This window comes from Podarcis bocagei, assembly GCF_964188305.1.
Source record: "Podarcis bocagei genome assembly, chromosome: 2".
Classification (NCBI taxonomy): Eukaryota; Metazoa; Chordata; class Lepidosauria; order Squamata; family Lacertidae; genus Podarcis; species Podarcis bocagei.
Window position 1 is genome coordinate 58,664,620 of NC_138126.1, and position 22,580 is coordinate 58,687,199.

At 41.4% G+C, this 22,580-nt stretch overlaps 1 long non-coding RNA gene across 1 annotated transcript; it reads right to left on the bottom strand.

Annotated features, from left to right (window-relative positions):
* LOC308577892 lies at positions 1 to 22,155 on the bottom strand. The gene is made up of 3 exons (XR_014003754.1): positions 22,059 to 22,155; positions 4,824 to 4,907; positions 1 to 26 (listed from the first exon to the last, which is right to left on the bottom strand). It is a non-coding gene; the product is annotated as an uncharacterized lncRNA (long non-coding RNA).
* Between the last annotated feature and the right edge of the window lie 425 nt (positions 22,156 to 22,580).

Below are 22,580 nucleotides of genomic sequence, written 5' to 3' on the forward strand. Positions count from 1 at the left end.
CTTCATTGAAACTCCTCTGTACCATCCTGAAATACAACAAAATATGCCAGATTAAATTCTTTCTGAAGTTAAATACATAGAGCAATTAAGAACTCTCTACTGCTACTCACTTACCATTCCAAGGCAGTGCACAACTTATTCTGACAGCGTCTCTAATAAGATATTTGGACTCCTCCTTTTCTTTTGTTTCTTACATTTTTAGAGAACCAACTAAAACTCTTGGGTTTAAATTGACCCAACCTATTGGTTTTAGCTTACAGAGCTTGGCAGGAATAGGAGGATCCGGGCATCAGACTACTGTTTGATGATACCATCCAGACTGTATGTTGGAAAATATTGGTGGGAGGATGGTAAGGTCTACCACTGCATCATCATCAATTATTTTTACTCCACCTTTTCTTCTGATGGGACTAGATGGACAGATACCATAGGAAACCCTCATAAATTTGGGTGTACCAGGGGCATGTCAGCCCCCTAAATCGACAGAACCCAAGAAACACAGGAAACTCCCATATATTGAGTCAGACAATTGGTTCATCTAGCTCAACATCTTCTGCTGATTGACAGCAACTTTCCAGGAGTTTCAGTCAGGAATCCCAGTCCAACCTGGAGACATCAGAGCTTTTTGAATGTAAACCACTGAACCATAGACTCTCCTTACAAAGCAACGCCCCAAGAGCCCTTAAATGGATCCTCAGTGAATAGCAGAAAGCCTCCCTCACTTTCCCAAACTATGCATCATACTTGATGTTTCGAGTTCCAGCCAGAAAACCAATATCACAGCAAAATAGAACCAAACACACCATGAAAATATTGTTAAGAGGAAAGTAAAACCACCACAGTGTTGAAGGTCAAAATCTCCTCCTCCTACTCACTGTGCACAGCTATGGCTCTCTGGGAAACAGGGAACCAGCAATATATCTCTGCAAAAACTGACCATTAGATCTGCTTGAACATAGGAGAGTTTTAACCTGTCACTTCAAGTAGTAGGTTCAATCCCTTCTCTTCTTCATGAATAAAATTCTTAAAGTCCTTCCCCACCTACCCTTTCACATTGTACACAACAGCACTGCTGCCGGGAGAAGTCTGAGTAGTGGGCATTTAGAAGAAGAAGTACTATAATGCACACAAACCATCTCTGGAGAGAGAGGAATACAAAAAAGAGGCTTAAAAGAGGAAGAATTATTTGCAATCTTGGATGGAAAACTTTAATTGGGTAGTCTGGAATATCACTCAGCTTTCTAGAGAAGGATCCGCCTGACAGAAGTCTAAGGTACCTTCAATAGCTAAACCAACCTGCGGGACCAAATGGAAGTGACGTTGCTGATCAGTCACAGAAACGCCCTCCCCCCAAATTCATTTTGCCTTTGCAGACGCCTGACAGCTTACAAACTCTACCACCTGCCCAACTAAAAGAAAGTCATTTCCATTTCTCCTTCTACCTGATACTCTGATTCTCTGCAATCATTCAAAAGGACATCCCATGTTGTATAACAAACAAACAAACAAATTCTCCAAAAAGCCAACTTCCCTCTCATCTCTGAAAGCGTTGGAGTGGAGTTCCCCACTTCACTTCCCCTCTCATGGCAATGAAAACAATGCAGTTTAAATCTCTTCATCCAGATTTTTGCACTGCTATCTTGCCACCACTTCCTCCATAGCCCCTTACAGTTCACACTATCAATTTCTGATATTAAACTGAGCTTCAGAAGGGTGATCATCTTTGCAAAATGGGAGATGACCAGAGTCCTTTGGAAAGTGCACAAGCTCTTCAGAGAATGCCATGTGGTTCAAAAATGCTAAAGTGCTTCTGAGGATGCTCAAGTGCTGTTGAGAGTACCCAGGCGATGTACAGAATGCAGAGCACTCCTGAAAGCAATGCAGAGGGGCAAAGGTGGAGCCGGACTCAGCAGTGAAGCTGCACACAAAAGGCTGTAGGTGTTGAATGCTGCTGGAGTGGGAATGAGGCAGGGCTTCTGAGGAGTTTAAAGGTTTTACAGGCTGGCGCCAGCCTGTAAATAATCAGCTCCCCATCTCTGTTTTAAATAGTCTCAGGGCTTCTTCAGGGTTGCTGACTGAAATCAGAGAAATATTGACAAGAGAAGACTAGATAGATTTTTGGATTGAGAAGCAGATCACTCTTCAGGCAAGACTCAAGAAGCTGACAACCAATCTATTTCTCAAGAGCCAGCAACAGAATCTGGGCAAATAACCAGGAAGGAGAAGGTAACAGGAGCAGGATAGCTCAGGTAGAAGTGTCTCTTTGCCATAAAATAGCAAGCCTGAAAGCTCCTTTACAATTCCAGGCTGCACACGTTCCAGACCAGCTGACCCATTACTGAGTGGGTAAGTGCACTCAGCGTACCAAGTTGCCAGCTGGTTTGCTGCAGCTATCCACCTGCATGAAAAATAGGAGACTCTAGGACATCAGGGCCTTTGTTCTTTACTATTCAAATGTGGTTCTCTTTTATTTATTTTGTTGAATTAAACATTATTCACTCCTGATATGTGAGTGGCATGGCAAATCACCCAGTCAAAATTGGTTCTTAGGTTTTCTAGATGACAATTACACAAGCAACAAAAATCCTTCATAGTTTATGAACCAGGCCTTTGGTAGTCTAAGGGTTACACGTATATAAAGAAATAAAAATGACTAATTTATACGAATTGATTGTGAAACTCTCTTGACAGTTAATAAGTAATTGAAAACTGGAATTCTGACTAGCTAAAACACAACCCTTTTAACTCAAAACAGAAATTCATGTGGTTTGCTCCATATATATTCACAAAAATGCATATTTACCTAAAAAGATAAATGGAAGATTTATCCAAGTATACCTTAAGCTCCTTTTTCTAGGAGTTTAGCAACCAATTTAATAATGCACTAAAAAGAAAACTGTGCAATCCTATCCATGTTTACTCTCAGGGGATTGATTCAAAGCCGAATAAGTGCACATAGGATGTGCACTGCCATCTTAAGTTGTTTTGAAAAGTTCACCATTTAAGATACTAAAAGCTTGCAATGTTTGCCACAAAATATACTAAAAGCTCAATATATAGGGCATGGAGGGGAAAATATAGACATGTTTTGCTTATTGCAAACATCATGTCTTATTAGACTTTTGTCAATAGCATATGGAAAGTTGTTACTGGAAGCAATAGCAGTATGGACATATTTAACATAATTCACTAACCAATTTAGATATATTTCTGAAGTCAGTTTGATCAAGGTTCTTGCTAGACACTGTTACCACAAGATAATGAGGCCAGGGTTCAAATATTTGTAGACAGATGGTTAATAAACATGGTGACCCCCTTTCTGACTGGATTACAACCAATAATGCTCCAGCCATTATACTAGAAAGTGGGTCAGAGTAGGTTTTAGTAAGCATTTGAATAATCATGGTTCCCAAATGAGTCATTGAAATATAGGTTCTCAAACTGTGGGGTTCATCCTTCTCTGTCTGTCTGTCTGTCTGTCTCTCTCTCTCCCTCTCTCTCTCTCTCTCTCTCTCTCTCTGTGTGTGTGTGTGTGTGTGTGTCAGTCTGTCTGCAGATCTCCAACAGGACACAAAAGAGTTGGATTTTCCCTACCTGTTGCAAAACAAGGAGCTACAGAAGCTGGAGTTTGCTTTATTCTGTATAATCAGCAGATTGGGTGCTCAGGAGGATGCAAAGGAACACAGCAAAAGGCAAAACAGATTCTCCTTTATCTGAATGTGCAATACAAATGAAGCACCCACCTCTCTGGTTGAACTACTAGCCAAAAAGCAGAAACACTACAACACTACTTCATGCATTGCCCCTTTCTTATCTTGCCTTTTTTCTTCTCCATTTGGCTGCATGGAGGAGGGGAACAGCTGAATGAAAGAGAGAAGGGCTTCGCTGCAGTGCAGCTTACAGCTTTCTCCATTCAGTCAAGTAGAATAGATTCAGCAAGAGAGAAGACGTATTATACACTAGGGGTTGTACAAAGGGGGTCTCTTCAGAGAAAGGAAAGGCTCTAAAGATGTTGGAGGATAATGTGGCACAGAAACATGTGGCATTAGATTCATCACATCAGTATAACCATTTGAATGCAATAGCTGTGGCAGGAAACTCTCATATAAAGTAGAAATAAGCTAAATTGTGGCTGCAGCAGCAGCCATAGCTCTCCATTTTCCCTTGCCCCCAGAAAGTGGATCAAGCAAATACATGTGGGAGGAGTGCTGCTGCTATTTATTTATTTTTTCCAGTCTTATATTATGTAAGCATGCCTAATAGATGGGCATACAATTCCAAATGTTATATTTCACTACACAGATGTTTGCTGTATGCATGTCCTTATACACAAGATCAAGGCATGCTCACAGGTACCTCTAGATTGGGAGTTTAATAAAGGTGAAGTAAGTTCATATGTGAGTGAATTCAAAGAGTTTGATAGGTACAGTGGTGCCTCGCAAGACGAAATTAATCCGTTCCACGAGTCTCTTTGTCTAGCGGTTTTTTCGTCTTGCGAAGCAACCCTATTAGCGGCTTAGCGCTATTAGCGGTTTAGCGGCTATTAAAGGCTTAGCGGCTATTAAAGGCTTAGCGGATTAGCAGCTAAAAGGCTATTAGCGGCTTAGCGGCTTAGAAAAAGGGGGGGAAGCGAAAAAAAATTGGAACACTTGCAAGATGTTTTCGTCTTGCAAAGCAAGCCCATAGGGAAAATCGTCTTGCGAAGCAGCTCAAAAACGGAAAACCCTTTCGTCTAGCGGGTTTTCTGTCTTGCGAGGCATTCGTCTTGCGGGGCACCACTGTACTACATTATAACCAAATTACTTTTAGTACATCTTACTCACCTTCACATTTTTCCAGGATCTGGACAGTTTCTCCCAGTTCCAGAACCAAGCCTTGTGGGACAGGCCCTCGGAAGCTGCATATAACTGGGGGGGAAATAGAAAAAGGTGAGAGGCTGAGTAGCATTATACAGTGCTGCATAAAAATAGCAACTACATTCCTGTTTAAATTCCATTTATCTGAAGATTAGCAATGCCTTTGTGTCAAGATATTAGTTATGAATAATATCCCACCTTCATTACAATCACATGCATTTTTTTTAGTGAACACAACTAATTTTAAGACTCACAAAATAATAATTAATCTAATTCAACAATATAGGCATATAAATTATTGCTAAAATTCAAATTTGGTGTATACTGTATTCTTTATCAAAATCAAGCATTTAAAAAGGAACAATGTGTTATTGTATATGCAAAATCAGTTTTACTTTTGGTTTTCCATTTACTGCTAACCATAGTTTGCTACAATGTCGAAACCAGCAAACTATGGTTTGCATAAAGCTGAATTGTAAACCAGTACTTTGGAGGATCATCTAAATCAGACCTTACTAAGAACTTAAGAAAAGCCATGCTAAATCAGACCAAATGCTCATCCGGCCACAATATTGTTATCAGTGCAGTCAACTAGATGTCAATCCTACAAGAATGACATGAATTGAACAGCACTCTCATAATCTCCAGCAACTAGTATTCAGAAGCATACTTCCTCTGATCCTGGAGGTAATATATACTCCATGACTAGTAGCCATTGACAGCATTATCCTCTATGAATTTGTCTAATCTTTTTTTCAAAACTACCCACATTGGTGGCTATTACTATATTTTATGGTTGCAAAATTCATTATGCACTATGTGAATAAATACTTCATTTTGCTTGTTCTGGGGCTTCCAACATTTAGCTTCATTAGGTGTCCATGGGTTCTAGTATTATAAAAAAAGGGGAGGGGAACCACCCTATCTGCTTTCTTTGCACCGTGCCTAAATTCATACACCTCTACCATGTCCCTATACTCAACCTTTTTCTAACATTCCCCTTTCACTATTTTTCTGAACTAAAAAGCCTCAAATACTGTAACTTCTCCATACAGAAGAATTGTTCTGCACACTTGATTGTTATTATTGTCCCTTTCTGAAGCTTTTCCAGCTCTGCAATATCTTTTTTGAGGTGCAGAGTCCAGAACATGATTCAAAGTGTGCTGACACCACAGATCAGAAAGCAATTATGATATTGGCAGTTTTACGTTTAATCCTTTTCCGAATGATCTCCAACATGGAATATACTTTTTTTCCACAGCTGCTGCATTATAGGTCAGCATTTTCATTGTTATTCACCATGACCCTGAGATCTCTTTCCTGGTTAGTCACTGACAGTTCAGACCCTATTCATGTATATGAAGTTAGGGTTTTGTCTGCCTCAATGTGCATTAAATTTACACCTGCTTACGTTGGACTTCATTTGCCATTTTAATTCCCATTCACCCAATCCCCTTTTTATTTTAACCACTCTAAACAATTTGGTATCATCAGCAAACATGACTAATTCACTGTGGCTCATCTCTAGCTGCAGAGCAAGATATAAGAAAGATAAAAAGCACTAGCCCTACTAGAAATCATTGGAAGGCCTCCAGGTATGTGCATTTGTGTGTCTGTACAACCAGTCCACTAAACACAGCAGTGGACTTCCGACTTCTAAATTCAAAAGTCAGCTCTGCCACGTCTCCATTCATAAGATTACTGTGAAGTTAAGAAGATAACGACTGCATTCAAACGTAACACTAAACTATAGCTTGGCGCTACATGAATGAAAAACAGGCTCATGGGCTTTCCCCTCCAACTCTGCTGTGGCTGCAAAAGAGTAGTTCTGAAGCATCTGCTTTCATTTTCAACTAACCACAGCTTGTTTTATCAAAGCAGCACAAACTGTGGTTGCTGTTAATTACCGTTCAGGTTTATTAAAATTTGTACGTCACTTGCCACTAAGAAGTCCCAAAGTGATTTAGAAATAAAGTAAAATATATATAATAAAACCACATAAACATGATTAAAAACATGTTTATGTTTGTCCAAAGAAGTCAGAATAAAACCACATTTTGTCCTGATTTGAGACAAAAGGACTAACTGTGATTAGTTGAAAACAGAATAATGTTTCAGATCTTCTTCCCACAACCATGCTGTAGGAAAAGGAGGGGAAGAGAAAGCCCAAGGTTCATGCACGTAGCACTACTCAATGGTTTAAGTGTTACATTCAAATGCAGCCCATGACTATAGTCCACAACTATTTAAGAGTAACCTTGTAAACCAAACCAAAATTCAAGGTATGAAAGTCCCCTGCTGCATAAACTCAAGGCCTTGTTCCAGCTTCTTAACCTCAGCCATCCTGCTCCGGTTGCCTTCAACCAACCCTTGCCATTCTCCCAACTTCCAAAATACCAGAAAACAGGAAGGGAACCAAAATGGAAAGCTGGCATCATGAACTGTTTTGCACTATGATGTCATAGAATTGTGATAATAGTGACTGTTCTCTGTCTTCCTTCCAGACATATAGGAAACAACAGAAGCTATTTATAGGATACAACTCAAGTTATTTTGGTACACAGGACTTCAGCCTAGTCCTCAAGATTGCTCCTATGGTGAAATCTCAATTAAGCATTTGGAGGGGGGGAGGTGGAATCATACCATGTTAACCTTTTATCATTTACTATAAAATTGGCATTCATTTTATACACGTTTAAATTTGTAGCACTTCAATCCGAATAATTTAAAGCAGTTACATCTGTGTTCTAATAGTTTTTTATAATCACATAATATCTTTCTGGTATAAAATACCTAGAGCCCACAGAAAGTGAAATAATGATGGGTTTATTCAGCCATAAAAAACAGACCTATGCTCCAAGGCAAAGGCTCCCATCAGCTGCATTAGAATCTCTTAACAGATGCAACCATCCAAAAGATCAAATCATACACGACTGCATGTGCTCCAATACAATCATACCCATCAATATTAACATCAGGATTTTATTTTATTACATTATTGACAGAATCCTGCTTATTTTAGAAAAAAGGACTATAAATGTTGTGTCTCCACTGAAATTCAAAGTAACACCACAAAACTGAGATTACAGATCAAATATTCCTTGATTTCCATCCTCCAAAAATCAACCTGAATTTGGAGCCCTGGCACCACATTTCTAAGTAATCCATTAGCCTGTTGTGTTCAAGTTCAACAAGCCTACATCCCTTTCCTTGGGGGCCCTCTTCTACACACAAATTAAGAGAACAGTTTACAACTGCATACAAAAATAGCACATGGTAGGAAAAGGCCAGCATATTCCTTGTAAGTATACGTGGTGCAGATTAAGAAATTGTTGCATACCACAGCCATAATTTCTAAACATGTTTCAACCTGCAACAGCAATGTTTAAGGTTGGGAAAGTGAAAGTGAGCTGTTTCCTAGGGCCAAAATACTTTGAGCTACTTGGCTCTGGTTTCCAGGAAGCAGGCTTCCATGAGTTGGCTATTTCCCCCTATAAGGGCTCTGCAATTTCTGTTGGAATGTTCTTGTTCATGGCTCTAGCCAGCTAGATATACTTTCTTCCAGCCATTGTTTAGCACTGCAGAATTTTTGGAAAACAACTCAAGAGACTGACTTGTATTCAGTGTGAGTTACACTGAAGTGCTATACAGTGGTACCTCGGGTTACATATGCTTCAGGTTACAGACTCCGCTAACCCAGAGATAGTACCTCGGGTTAAGAACCTTGTTTCAGGATGAGAACAGAAATTGTGCTCCGGCAGTGCGGCGGCAGCGGGAGGCCCCATTAGCTAAAGTGGTGCTTCAGGTTAAGAACAGTTTCAGGTTAAGAACAGACCTCCGTAACGAATTAAGTACTTAACCCGAGGTACCACTGTAATATGCCATTTTCTCCCAGTCACAACCCCTTCTAACCTGCAGTATGGTCAATGAACTGCATTTGCTTTGGAATGAGCAATAGCAAGGTAATTTAAGTTTCACACTAAATAAGAACAGAGCAAATCTTTGGGGATTTGTTGAGTGGCTGGGGAAACCCAGCCAGATGAGTTTGGTATAAATAATAAAATTATTATTGTTGTTGTTGTTGTAAACAAAAGCCTACAGTTACAATTACTTAAAACAGAACCCACGAACCTTTATCAAACATATGAGCCAAAACAAACAAAAGAATGGTGGCATCTTAACAAACCTAACAACACTTAGCATTGTGCCTGCTTGCTTCTTACCAGGCAGCAGTTATGCTACCTCACATCAGATTCCGAGAAAAACACCTTGAATCCAAGCTGCTTCTAACATTTAACTCAAAACTCATTCCCTCTGCTCCATGTCTCTCTTTGTCCTAAACGGCTGTTTCTTCACTGAGGGCTCATCCACCCAGGCTTTCTAGACACAGGTCATTTGGGTGGAGTGGCGGTTGTGCATGTGTGACATCACACATGCACTACCCCCCCCAACCTGGACAGACTGCTTTGGCCCGCCATCCCCGACCGCTTAAACTTTTTACGCAGCCGAGAGCCTGAGGCCACCTCCTCCCCCTCTGTGAGGCTTGCCAAGGCGCTTTGGCACTTTCCTCTGAGATCAACAGGACACCTTCCCAGAATGCACTCTGGAGGTCCACAAAAGGACATGCCTTGAGGGCCGTGTGTTGGACTACCATGATTTATTAAGTATGTTAGCCACATCTAAATTTAGTAGAATTAATGCTACTGAGATGAAGACTTCTTTTCTATGTAAAGAAGGAAACAATGAACACTATCTGACTTGAGATGAAGCATTATAGAGAAGTATAGCCCTGATATGGGGCTTGATACGGGGATCAGAGAGTGATGAATTATCACAGACATTGGTATCCATATTTAACCAGGAAAATCCACAGATCTTAATACCCCTACAGTGGTACCTTGTGTTACGTATCGTCCCCCTTACGAATGCTGCAGGTTATGCATTCCACTAACCTGGAAGTAGATGCCACTTCTTGCAACTTTTGCCCTGGGATGTGAACGGAAGTTGCGCTCCAGTGGTGCGCGGCAGCGGGAGGCGCCATTAGAGAAAGTGTGCCTCGTGTTAAGAGCAGTTTCCTGTTATGAACAGACCTCCGGAATGGATTAAGTCCATAACACGAGGTACCACTGTATTTCATATTACTTAACAACTTTAGATGAGCCATAGACCAGATTCTTGGCAATGCTGTGTTGCACCTTCACTCCATGCACATATTTAGTACAACTCCTCTGTAGTTCAAAACCCTGTTTTTCATTGTTGTTCTTGATATCGTCTCACTGTATCTGCATCTAAGTCTCTCTAGACTCTACACCATCTGGACAAACCCCTTTTAACATGTGCATAGGCCAAATGGCCTTTCAATTTTGGTCATGCTAAAAATAAACACCTTTGACTTGTTTCACTTGCTAAGCCCAGCTTCAGATATTGAGAACAAAATGTCAGTGCCACCAAAATGTCATTGCTAGCATGCCAGGGTCTCACTGGTACAGGTGTATTGTTTGGAAGCAGCCACCATGTGACTTCCACATTTAAAAAACTCTTTGATGGTTCCATCATTCTTTAGGCACTACAGAGAGGGTGCCTACAAAAGACTGCACAAGGCCCTTTTGAAATAGGTTTTGTAACTGTCACATGTTTGGTTTTACCGACTACCATTTAGACTCTGTTTACTGTACCTTTTGGAAGTTTGGTGGTTTATATTCAACTGTATTATTTTTGTTCTCTGCCTTGAGGATTTTGAATTTAAAACTCTGAATCCCGGACAGATAGGTGGAAGATGAGGCTATCAATAGCTACTAGTCACAATGCCTATGTTACCTCCAGTATCAGAGTCAGTACACCACTAAACTGATGAGAAGCACAAGTTGGGAGTGTGCTTTTGTGCTCATGTCTGCCTTGCTGTCCTCTCAAAGGCATATGTTTGGCCACTCTAGGAAACAATGCACAGGGATAGAACTATAGGAAGCTGCCTTATACCGAAACAAATCATTAGTCCATCTACAGTCTACAACGACTGGCTGCAGGTCTCCAGGGTTTCAGACAGGAGTCTCTCTCAGAGAACTACCTTAAGATGGCAGGATTGGACTTGTTGCCTTCTTCATGCAAAGCAGATGCTCTATGATTGAGTTTACGCCCCTCTGGTCTGAGCTAAACAGGCCTCTGGTCTGATCAGATCCTGCTTATGTGCTTCCCTTGGGCATCTGGTTGGCCACTGTGAGAACAAGATGCTATATTACAGGCTTCCTCAACATCGGCCCTCCAAATGTTTTGAGACTACAATTCCCATCATCCCTGACCACTGGTCCTGCTAGCTAGGGTTCATGGGAGTTGTAGGCCAAAAGCATCTGGAGGGCCAAGGTTGAGGAAGCCTGCTGTATTAGATAGATCATAGGTCTGATACAGCAGCCTCTTCTTACCTTCTTGTATAGAGGTGCTGAATGTGGGTTTCCTACATCCACATGGCTGTTTAAACCATTTTAGCTACATATTATGCTTGTAATAGGTAAGGCCAGCCTCAGGTCTGAATTTGGCACAGCACCTAGTCTGCCAAGCTAAAACTGGTCTTAGTTTGGTCTGAGCTTGAAAGTGAACACAGTAATGAGGAAAGAGATTCTGAGGCTCATGTTCACCCTACGCTTCAATGTGTGCTTTATATTGCAAGCTGAATGCAGCAATCCTATACCCACTTACCTGGGAGCCAACACTTATGAAAATCAATGGGATGTTCCGAGTAGACAGATATAGGATTGCACTGTTAGTTGCTCTCAATTATGATCTACATATGTAATTGGCACTTCAGAATTTGGTATGGAACTATCAGCAAATATAGGATCTTCATGCTACTTTTTCAAATCTCTATAAAGCCAAATGTTTGGATAATCTATAGTAAAAACCCAAACTATACTCCAAAGTACGGATAATCTATAGCAAATTTTAATGCGGAATTCTCATAACCTATCCTTTTCAAAGCACAGTGACTCCCATGGCAATAAACTTTTCTCTATTTTGTTAATAGTTCACATAATATCTTACATATTTGAATAGGTTCATACCACTAAGATATTACATGTTCTACGTAAATAGGAACAACACTACTACTTGTAGTAAAGATTATGTTTAAGGAAAAGACTTGATGTGCAAGTCAGGTATTGCAGACAGAACACAAAATTGAAATGAACTAATATTTTCAAGTTGTTCAAAAAATGTGGGCTATTTGAACAACCACTGGAGAACCCAAATATTCTTCCACAATTATTTGATGAACTGAAATGCCGCAGGGTTGTCTATAACAAAATTTAATTCAGAGTAGACCATTTAAATTAATGGACTTGTTAGTTTTCTCCATTAATTTCAAAAGGTCTATTCTGAGTATGAATAACACTGGATACAACCCAGAGAATAGAAATACAGCCACCAGCTGAAGCTACTCTGCAACTGTGTTTGCTCTTTGGCGCTAACACCTGCCAACAACACCCATTTTACTGACCATCACTGACCATCAAAGGCAACATAACAATGTCTACAACAAAACTCAAATTGTAGAAAGGCAATCATATAATCTCACTGCATTGCAGGAGAGTCCCAGACCAGAACACTATTAGAGAAAACACACTCCTGATGTACTTCCTCCAAATAACCTCTGTCCTCTGCCCCACTTCCCCGCTAAGGAATTCAGACACAGAACATCACAAGTGGTTTATTCAAGAAAATGTTGCACTGTAGAATGCTCCAGTTCAGGATTCCAGCCGGTCATTTCCTCTTGCAGGGTGCTCAATTACATCCCCTGGGTTTTCTATGCCCCCCCCCTCATCCAGCTAGGATTCCACAACTACCAAGCAAGCTTCTCATTGGGCCATTTTGGGTTCCACCCCCTTCTTTTAAAAAGTGCAATTCTGCAAATCTTCAGTTTTCTTCAAATCTGCTGATACTTTCCTCTTGTGCATGGATAAGAGAGCAAGTATCACAATGGCCTTATATAAATCTCTGACACAAATGTATTTAGAATATTGTGTGATTTATTTGTTTGTTTGCTTATTTATTTATTTAAATTGAATTATATTGTATTTACTGTTTTGGTGCATGCCACCCTGAACAACTTTGGGAGGAATGGTAGAATAACTATCTAATAACACATAATAATGCACAAGCATTTACTATCCGAACTGTCTTCCAAAGCTGCTCACATCAAGAGAAAGAGAGGGAGAGGCTTACAAACAAAAAAAAAAAGACAAGACACACAAAGAAAGGGGAGTGGAAGGAAAAGCTAGATGAGAAAAATCAGTTATTAATTCAGTTATTCATGGCCAGAACAGAGTGATGAGATGCAAGTAGACATTTTTACCAAGCTGAACAAGCACAACACACACACACACACACACACACACACACTATATATTATATATATAACTCGTATGTAGCTAATTGCAAAATGTAAGCTAATTGTTAACTGCACTGAATTATGTAATGTAATGTAATGATCCATTAACTCTCTTAAAAATAGCAAGATTATATTTAAGCTACCAAATAAAATTTATATTAAAAAGAATTAAAGAGTATATTCGTAGCAATTTGTATAAGGGTTGCAATGGGACCAGTGGGAGGTTCCTCCCTGCCCAGAAAAAGCAACCCCTTGGGTCATCAAATACTTACCAGGAGGCTGAGAAAATGCAAGGAGACCAGTCCTGCCGCTACCAACAGAAATATGCTTAAATTGGGGGCAGGTATGAAGAGCCTACAATTACTAGTAGAGTAGCTACTCAGATTTGGCACTCTGCTAACCTTTGCTTAAATCTTCTGTAGCCAACTGGTAGTATAAAAGCAATTATAACTTTCCCATTACATTTCCATCCCACCTTTTCTCCAAGCAGCTTAAGGCAGTATATATGGTACTTTCCGAATTTATCGTCATAATAACTCTATGAAGTAGATTTAACTAAAAGAAAGTGAAGGGCCGAAGGTCACGCAGTGAGCTTCAAGGCTGAGAGAGGATTTAAAAGTGGGTCTCCAGGAATCCTTGCCCAATACATGTCCAGCCACTACACTACACAGTGTTTTCACACATTCTGAGTTTAATTACCCTCTGGGCTAGGTGCAAAATTAACTATAGAAAACATAACACTATGGGCAGTATCTATCAAAGTGGTTCTATTAGTGCATTACTTCCTTTTGTGTAATGGAACTTCCCTCCATTTTACTCTCCCTGTGTACCTCCCCAGAAATTTCTGCCCCCCGCCCTTGAATTCTGCCCCCCTCCCCCAGTTCTGCCACTGCCAACTCAGGGGACAGCCAACGACACTCCTGCAGATGATCCCAGTGATCAAGTTGGGATATAAGGGTTTAGGTGGTCCAAAAGATAATCTACACCTAAACTGTTCAAAACTTCATAAATGGATACAACAACCTTGAATCTGGTTTGGCGTACCTGGGCAGCAGTTATGCCATTAGATCTCAACTAGCCTAAATTTACCTGAAGAAAACACTCAAAAGGAGTGTAAGCTTCTTACAATAAATATATACTTCAAGAGATTGGAGTAGGGTACCCAATTACATTTATTTACATTTATTGAAAGGTTGTAAAACCACCTTTCAAAGTGGCACACAGAATAACTGCATAACACAAAAATATGTCATTAGATCCTGTCCCCTACTATGTCCGATTAAAAAGAATCTTTTCAAAATGCAGAAAATATTCCAGTCTCAGGCACTTAAAATCCTTATGTAATAAAGGGTTTCTTGTATTTTTCTGTGCTGAATTAACTCTTAAAAGTTCACATTTTCCCTTTCTGATGAGCTATTTTAAGCACACACAAACACACAAAAAGAAGGAGGAAAAAACCAAACACAAGAGGGGAGGGGGACTCTAATACCCTTCCACATGTTCAAATGGATAAAAGATAAATGCTTATTTTTTTTAAAAAAGCTTACAGGAATACCTACAATTACAGTTTCTAGAGGAGTAGCCATATTAGTACACTGAACCAAAAACAAGTGATATGTCAACTTAAGGACTTACTAATTTATTATGATGTAAAATTTCATGGACTACAGTTCCTGCATCTGATGATATGGAATATAGTCTACAGAAGCTAGTGCCAGAAAAAAAAAATCCCTAAAGTACCTGTGTTCCCCATCTCCAATTTTAAATGCTTAACATAAATCAGGAATTGCTGAGTACTCTTCCCCAAAACTTGCTTTCCAACCTGGCAGAGCTCAGCCACAGAACATGCCAATAATAAACTAAAGGTAAAGGTAAAGGGATCCCTGACCATTAGGTCCAGTCGTGGCCAACTCTGGGGTTGCGGCACTCATCTCGCTTTATTGGCCGAGGGAGCAAGCGTACAGCTTCCGGGTCATGTGGCCAGCATGACTAAGCCGCTTCTGGCGAACCAGAGCAGTGCACGGAAACACCGTTTACCTTCCCGCCGGAGCGGTACCTATTTATCTACTTGCACTTTGAGGTGCTTTTGAACTGCTAGGTTGGCAGGAGCAGGGACCGAGCAATGGGAGCTCACCCCGTCGCAGGGATTCGAACCGCCGACCTTCTGATCGGCAAGTCCTAGGCTCTGTGGTTTAACCCACAGCGCCACCTGCGTCCAATAATAAATTAAGGGGTCTCTAAACACGGACATAGCCAGGATTTGTTGGGGGGGCAGGGATTATGTTGGGGGGGGTTAGAACAAAGTTATTTGTGACACAATTGGTCAATTAATGAAGCCTTTTTATTGGTACTTACTTTATTGGGGGGGCAGCTGCCCCCCTGCCCCCCTCTGGCTACGCCCATGTCTCTAAGCATGTAAGAATACCAGACTTCAAAAAGTACTGTACACGTAAAAGATCTCCATCACCACACTTGAGTAAGGCTTGCATTCCAATTCTCTCTTCATAATCCCAAGTAGCCTGAGCTAAACATCAATCTCTTCACATTTTAAAACAAGCAACTGTTCACAGCAGAACTCTGCAACTGAAGATGGACATTCTTCATGCATTAACAACTCATTACTAACCTTTGCTAATGACTGAGCCTCAGGGCAAGCAAGAGCCTGACAAGAGATAAGAGCTTGTTCTAATGCTGTTGCAATTAACTGGATTTCAGTTACTCTGGAAAGATGAAGGCATTGTTTACAAAACAAAGCATGAGACTTCTGGCAGGAAGCCTTTCTCCATTTTGGGTGGAAGTATTGCAAGCAATTTACACAACCGTGGAAGTTTATGCCACAGGAGTTTTTTTAAGTCTTTAAGGTGCCACAAGACTCTTTGCTGTTTTTACTGCAAGCTACTGCTCTGGACTGAGGGACGCGGGTGGCGCTGTGGGTAAAAGCCTCAGTGCCTAGGGCTTGCCTATCGAAAGGTCGGCGGTTCAAATCCCCGCGGCGGGGCGCGCTCCCGTTGTTCGGTCCCAGCGCCTGCCAAACTAGCAGTTCGAAAGCACCGCCAGGTGCAAGTAGATAAATAGGGACCGCTTACTAGCGGGGAGGTAAACGGTGTTTCCGTGTGCGGCTCTGGCTCGCCAGAGCAGCGATGTCACGCTGGCCACGTGACCCGGAAGTGTCTCCGGACAGCGCTGGCCCCTGGCCTCTTGAGTGAGATGGCCGCACAACCCTGGAGTCTGTCAAGACTGGCCTGTACGGGCAGGGGTACCTTTACCTTTTATTCCTCTGGAAATAAGCCACAGATGTAATCTGAAAGCTGATGAAGCCCCACATGCTCCTATTTTTAAGGGGTAGGTTCACATGAGACCATGCTACAAATCGAGGGCTGGAAACTTATCAGATTAATTATCTGGAAATTTGAACCAGATATAAACATTTGAAAATGAACTTATGGTTCCTGAAAAGGCGTTTTCTAAAATGTAATTGATAAGGCAGAGGTGGAACAGGCAGAAGTTGTTTTGAGTTTGTAGGTGAATGGGAGAAGCAGGTTCTGGGTTGCTAATGTTGTTTTGTGACTACTTCTACTTACTTGCAGATAAACTAAGCATCAAACACACACCATTAAGTTTCCAGTGCCCTCTCCTTCAAAAAGAAACAAACTTCGTAAAATGCTGACCCACAAGTTCTTAGAAAGGGGAAACACAAAATAACATTTAAATATAAATAATATTTACATTTATATATAAGTAATATTTTAATTTTGGGAGGCTTGCTTATTGGTGCATGGTAGCTTGCACGTTATTAAAGGTAGTATGATAAACAGGTCTTCTAGATATGGTATTGTAGAATATGAGTTTGAAGTTGAGCTGGGGTTGCCACCCTATAAGGAAGAGGGGGGACATTTTGAATTTTGAGAGTGCTGGGGGTTCCAGTCACAAAATAGCTAAATTGGGGGCATAGCATAACACTAAATTAGAGGGAACACAATCATGGTGGAACTTTTCCCTTAACTATTTCTATATGAAAAAGGCTTACCTGTTGAGTTTTTGCCTATAAAGTGAGGCAACACGCATTAAAGGGGAGGTGTGAAACAACAGCTCTTTGGGACCCCAGGGATTTCTACTGCCTGGTGTCTAAACAACTCACATCAATATGAAACCACTGGTAGGGTCAGGAGAAGCTGTGCAAGATCTGGATCATTGTCTGGGTAACGTGGTAGACAATGAGGGTGAATGAATTGAACTGGAACTCTGTGAATGTGGAGGCACTATGGGTTGGTGGCTCCCATGTCTGGGAGATTGGCTTGTTCTGGGTGGGATTTCACTCCCAAGTTCAGAGTTTGAGGGTACTCCTTGATCCATCTTTGTCCTTGGAGGCTCAGGTTGCCTCAATGCTTAGAAGTACCTTTTACTAGCAGTATATAAATTGTTATAAACGAAGAAACATTTTAACCAACCCAGAAAAAGCCACCCACAAAACATTAACATTTTAGATCACTTTACTATGCAACAAAAAGTTGCAATTTGAATGCTAACTTGTGATTATATAAGACAGTACTGTAAAACATTAGTTTCTCTATACCAAGATATAAATTTAATGAGCAATCCTATTCATGTTTATTCAGAGGAAAGCCTGTGTTTAATAGACAAGACAAACATGTGCAGGATTGCAATCTAAAATGCAGGCATTTGGGCTTAATATTTTATTGTTTTGTCAAGAAAATACATCATGTTATCCTAGTTTAATATCAATGTGAGCTATAATATAATACCTGTACCTATGTAAACTAAAACAATGCAGTGTTCTAGACTTAAAGAACACTGAATTACAAATGCATAGCCAAGATTCATTTAGACATCCATTACTAGGACTACACGCATCTTGATCACCATTGTAGAGAAGATGTAAACTTCAGCTCTACAAAACAAGTGCTTTTCTCTTTAACTTTTAAAAGGGGGAGGAGGTGAAAGATATCCAAAGACCTAGAAAGAGATATGGCTCACAAGAATAGACCAAGCATCCTGTTTCCTCTAATGACCAATCATATTGAGGAACTCAAAAGAAAGGCATACCAGCATGGTTATTCATCAGCAATAATAGATCTAACTTCATGAGTTTTTCTGATCACCTTTTCAAGCCATCCCAGTAGATTCAATAATTATGCACTGTGTGGAGTAATCTAAATGGATAAATGCAAAATTATCCACCTGCTAAGATTGCAAGTGGGGATCAACCAAGTTTTCCTGAGTATTTTGAAATATGCAGTTTCAATGGAGAATTTCTTTCTACTTTTTGTAGACACAAAGTCCTATTTTCAGAGGCCTATGCAGAAAGACCTAAAATGTAAGCCACAAGGTCCAAGGAAGCTACCAAATCTTAATGGGGAAGACCATGACCCAAAGGGTCTAGTTTTTGGATATATCTTTTTCACATACAGCTGCCTATAACACAGAGTATGGGAGTTTCAAAAATATGTGTGGTGTGGCACAGAGATCAGCTGTTCAAAGAAAAGTCAAACACTCCACTGGGCTAGTGCAAGCCTCTTGGGTAATCTTAAAAAGCTCTTTGGAACCAAGCCTAGGAAAGGATGCAGACCTTGAGCTTACTTTATAGTAAAAAAAAAGGCTTTGAAATGCTTCCTTTTACATATGTAGTTGAAACTCCTCTCCATCCTATCCCTCTGTCATACATATTTTCTGTATGAAAATATGTTGAAAAAGTTGAAAAAGAAGACTATTCATTCATGCAATTCGCATACCTTCAATCTGAAATGAGAATAGCCCAGTAACAGCTGCAAAATGCACCTTGGCTCATTGTGTAGCTCAACACTTAGCAGTTGAAAGCATATGTGGGGGTAATATTTATCTTTATATATCAAAGCAGGTTTTATGTTTCAGAAGGAAGTCAGACACTTTTTTATTACAAGCTCATTCACTTGAATCTTAACTGCCCTAATTTGAAAAGAACGGAGTTCATAATCACAGAATGTGGTGTTCCTGTTTCCCAGTCCCTTGCCCTCCTTGAGTTGGGGGACCTGTGGGAATGGTAAAAGGGGCTGCAGATGGAAGGAGGAGTTGGCAGAAATTGTTCACTCAGCAGTGCAATTTTGGATGCTAGGCATTGTGAATATATGTCCACATTAAAAAATATTGTCTTAAACTTCCAAGCTAATAACCATTGTTAACATAATTTTTTACATATAAATTTGAAATATTAAATGAATTTACAACCTCTCCAATGGAAGCCAGGGGCATATATAAATAATACAATTAAATTAAAACAATTTAAAACAGCACTATAATGTATTGCAGAATGCAGTTAAATCCAGCAGCAGAAATACTTCAGAAAACTATCAACCAAAGCCTGGACAAATAAGGAAGCATTACATATGGCCCAGATATAGGTGAAAAGGGAGACTGTCTGTTTTCTCTTAGGACGGATTATAAAAAATATCAGCAATGTAAAGTATGGGGGAAAGATTTTTGTTCAGCAGCAATCAAATTATACAGACCAGTACATTTTTTGCTGAGTTCTGAGAATTCATTTTTGACCCTTTAGTACAGCCTAAACCAGAGAATGCAGAAAGCTAGAAACTGATGGCTTTGCTAGACTCTTTTACAACACATAGTATTAATTTGAAACTGAAATCATTTTCCAGAAGTCATCAGTGTTTAATGGGGAGGACTGGGAAGGATAGTTACATTCCTAGAGGATATTGGTATAGTCTCTGTGTTGTATGGAGAGTAAGAAACAAAGCAGGGATAATTTAAAAACAAAGAAAACGGTACAAAATCGAGAATTTCAGCCTCCAAAGCTACTAGAGAATTTTAACACTGCATTGCAACATGAGACAGTAAAAAGAATAGTACACCAAAATTCAACAGCTGCCCATCCATCTTGAGAAAAATGTTTCTAAATACCATAGACTAACTTTTTAGATTTAGTATTTATTGGAGCTGTTGAAAATAAATTGTATATTTAAACTATGGCTTTAATCACTGGTTATTCTCTTTTATGAAGGCCAATTTATTAACTGTTTGTGGGCTGAAAGAAGTAGTATGATGTTTAGTCCTCAATATCTTTTTGACTACCTTATGTTAAAACTACCATGGTCATCATTGGTAGGAATTTCTCAATTTTCATTTTCTTGATTTTAGCCTTTAGCTATGCAATAACAGTTTGTCTTATGGAGTTATTACTGTGCTGACTAATCTCACACTGTACAATTCATTATGCTATAGTTATGTTTCCTGTTCATCCTGCATGCTTCCTAAAGTTCAGCTGTTGCATTAAAAACTGCATCTCCTTGGTATTAGTACATCCTGGATTTTTCTATTATTATAAAACAGAGGATATTTAAATATGAATGATTACATGTGATTAACCACTTACTGGGTAATAAACAGTACATGTTATTGATGCTCCAAATCAATATGGAAACATTTACATAATAATTTACCTAAGCAAATCTTCAGGAATACATACAGAAACCAAGGGGGGGGGTCAGGGGGAAAAGTCATCTGATCTACTAAACCTACAGCACACAACATTATAATTTTGATTCTCTTCTGCCACCTGCATCATAGCAGCATTAGGTGTTTGCGTTTTAAAGCCACCATCTGAAACAAGAGTACGTTGAAAGAGAACCCAAAACTAAGGACACCAATCCCCAAAATAAACTAAAACATGCATATATTAATAAAAATGGGCCTTTTAACTTTATATAGGAGTGGATATCCGTGTTAGTTGATAACACCAGCCTAAAGTATTATACTCGCCGTAGTTTTGTATCCGTAGGCCAAATGACTTTTTGTTGTTTGCACGTTATTGGGTTTTTTTTAAGTGTAGCAAGTTGCGTTTGGGTTATCCAGCGACTGACTCAGAGCAGGTGCGTGATTGGCGCCCCCTAACGACGGTACAGTTCTAATTCCTTATCATCAACACTCGCAAGAGCGTCCTAGACCACCGATAAAAAGACGGGCTTTGCACGAATTAAGTGTGTTTAAAAAAGATGGGACTGGGTTCCTGCTTATTTCCTGAACCCTGGCTAAGGCAGCCTGCATTTCACCCCTCCACAAATACGCGAATACACCACACGGCTGATTTTCCTATCCACTCCAGCTGCTACGACACTGGAACAAGAAGCCTACCCGGATTCCTCCCACCGAGAGCACCGATGTCCATCTTTATTTCTGAAACGCAACCTGTTCAACCAACGCGGAAAATAAAAGGGCTCCCCCCCCTTCCCTTCCCGCCACAGCCGCTTTTTTCTCTTTCCATCTTGCGATGGAAGAGCAAAGAAGCCTAATGGGGAGCAGAGAGAGAGAGAGAGAGAGAGAGAGAGAGAGAGAGAGAGAGAGAGAGAGAGAGAGGAAGATACGGGCTGCAGCAGAGAGACGAATAACGCTGCACACGCCACGGTTTCCAAAAAGGAAGAGAGGGAGAGAGAGAGAGGCGCCTGGCTGCTCAAGCCATCCAACAGCAGCAACCCCGCATTTTCTCCGACACCCCCTCCTCCGACACCATCCCCAAAACGCCATTTTCTGACAAAGAATCAAGTTGGGCTCGCCGAGAGCCACACACACACACACACACACACACACACACACACACACACAACACAGCGCCTCAAAAGTGCAAGGCGGAGGCAAGGCGCGCAACAGGGAATACGCATCAACGCCGCCAACTACCCCGCCCCCGCACTGGGAATTGTCATTATTCTACCTCGGGAGGCAACATCCCATCCCCACCGACCATCCCAACGCGCCGCGGGGCGGGGGTAGGGAAGCAGGAGGAGCGGGGGCCGAAGGAGAAGTGCCCCGGCGGCACCTACCCACGCCGTATTTTTCCTCCTCCGTCGGGGTCCACATGCTGCCGCCCCCGCCGGGTGCGCTCCTGCAGCCGGCTGCCCCCTGCCAGAGCGGCGGCGGCGGCGCTCCGGAGCCGCGGTGCTCATGGGCGAGCGGAGGCGGCTTCTCCTGGTGTGCCCGGGGACGCTGCTCCGCACAGCCCCCCGGGCACCGCGGCTGGGGCGGCGGCGACGTCTTCCCGTCTTCCCACAGGCCAGGCAGGTGCGCTGGGCGGCTGCAGGCGGAGGAGGGCGAGGAGAAGCAGAAGCGCCTCTTCCCTGGAGAGGCAGCGGCAGATTCCTCAGCGCAGGGCTCTCTCTCCCTCGCCCCGCTCTCAGGTCGGCTCTCCTCCGCTTTTAATCCAGGGGGGCCCTTTCCCTTCTCCCGGCCTCCCCTTCTGAATAAGGCACGGGCAGTCCCTCCGCCGCCTCCTCAGCTGCCTCCGCCGCCGCCGCCGCTGTTGTTGTCGCCGCCGCCGCCGTAGCTGCTGAAGGGCTCGCGCGCCC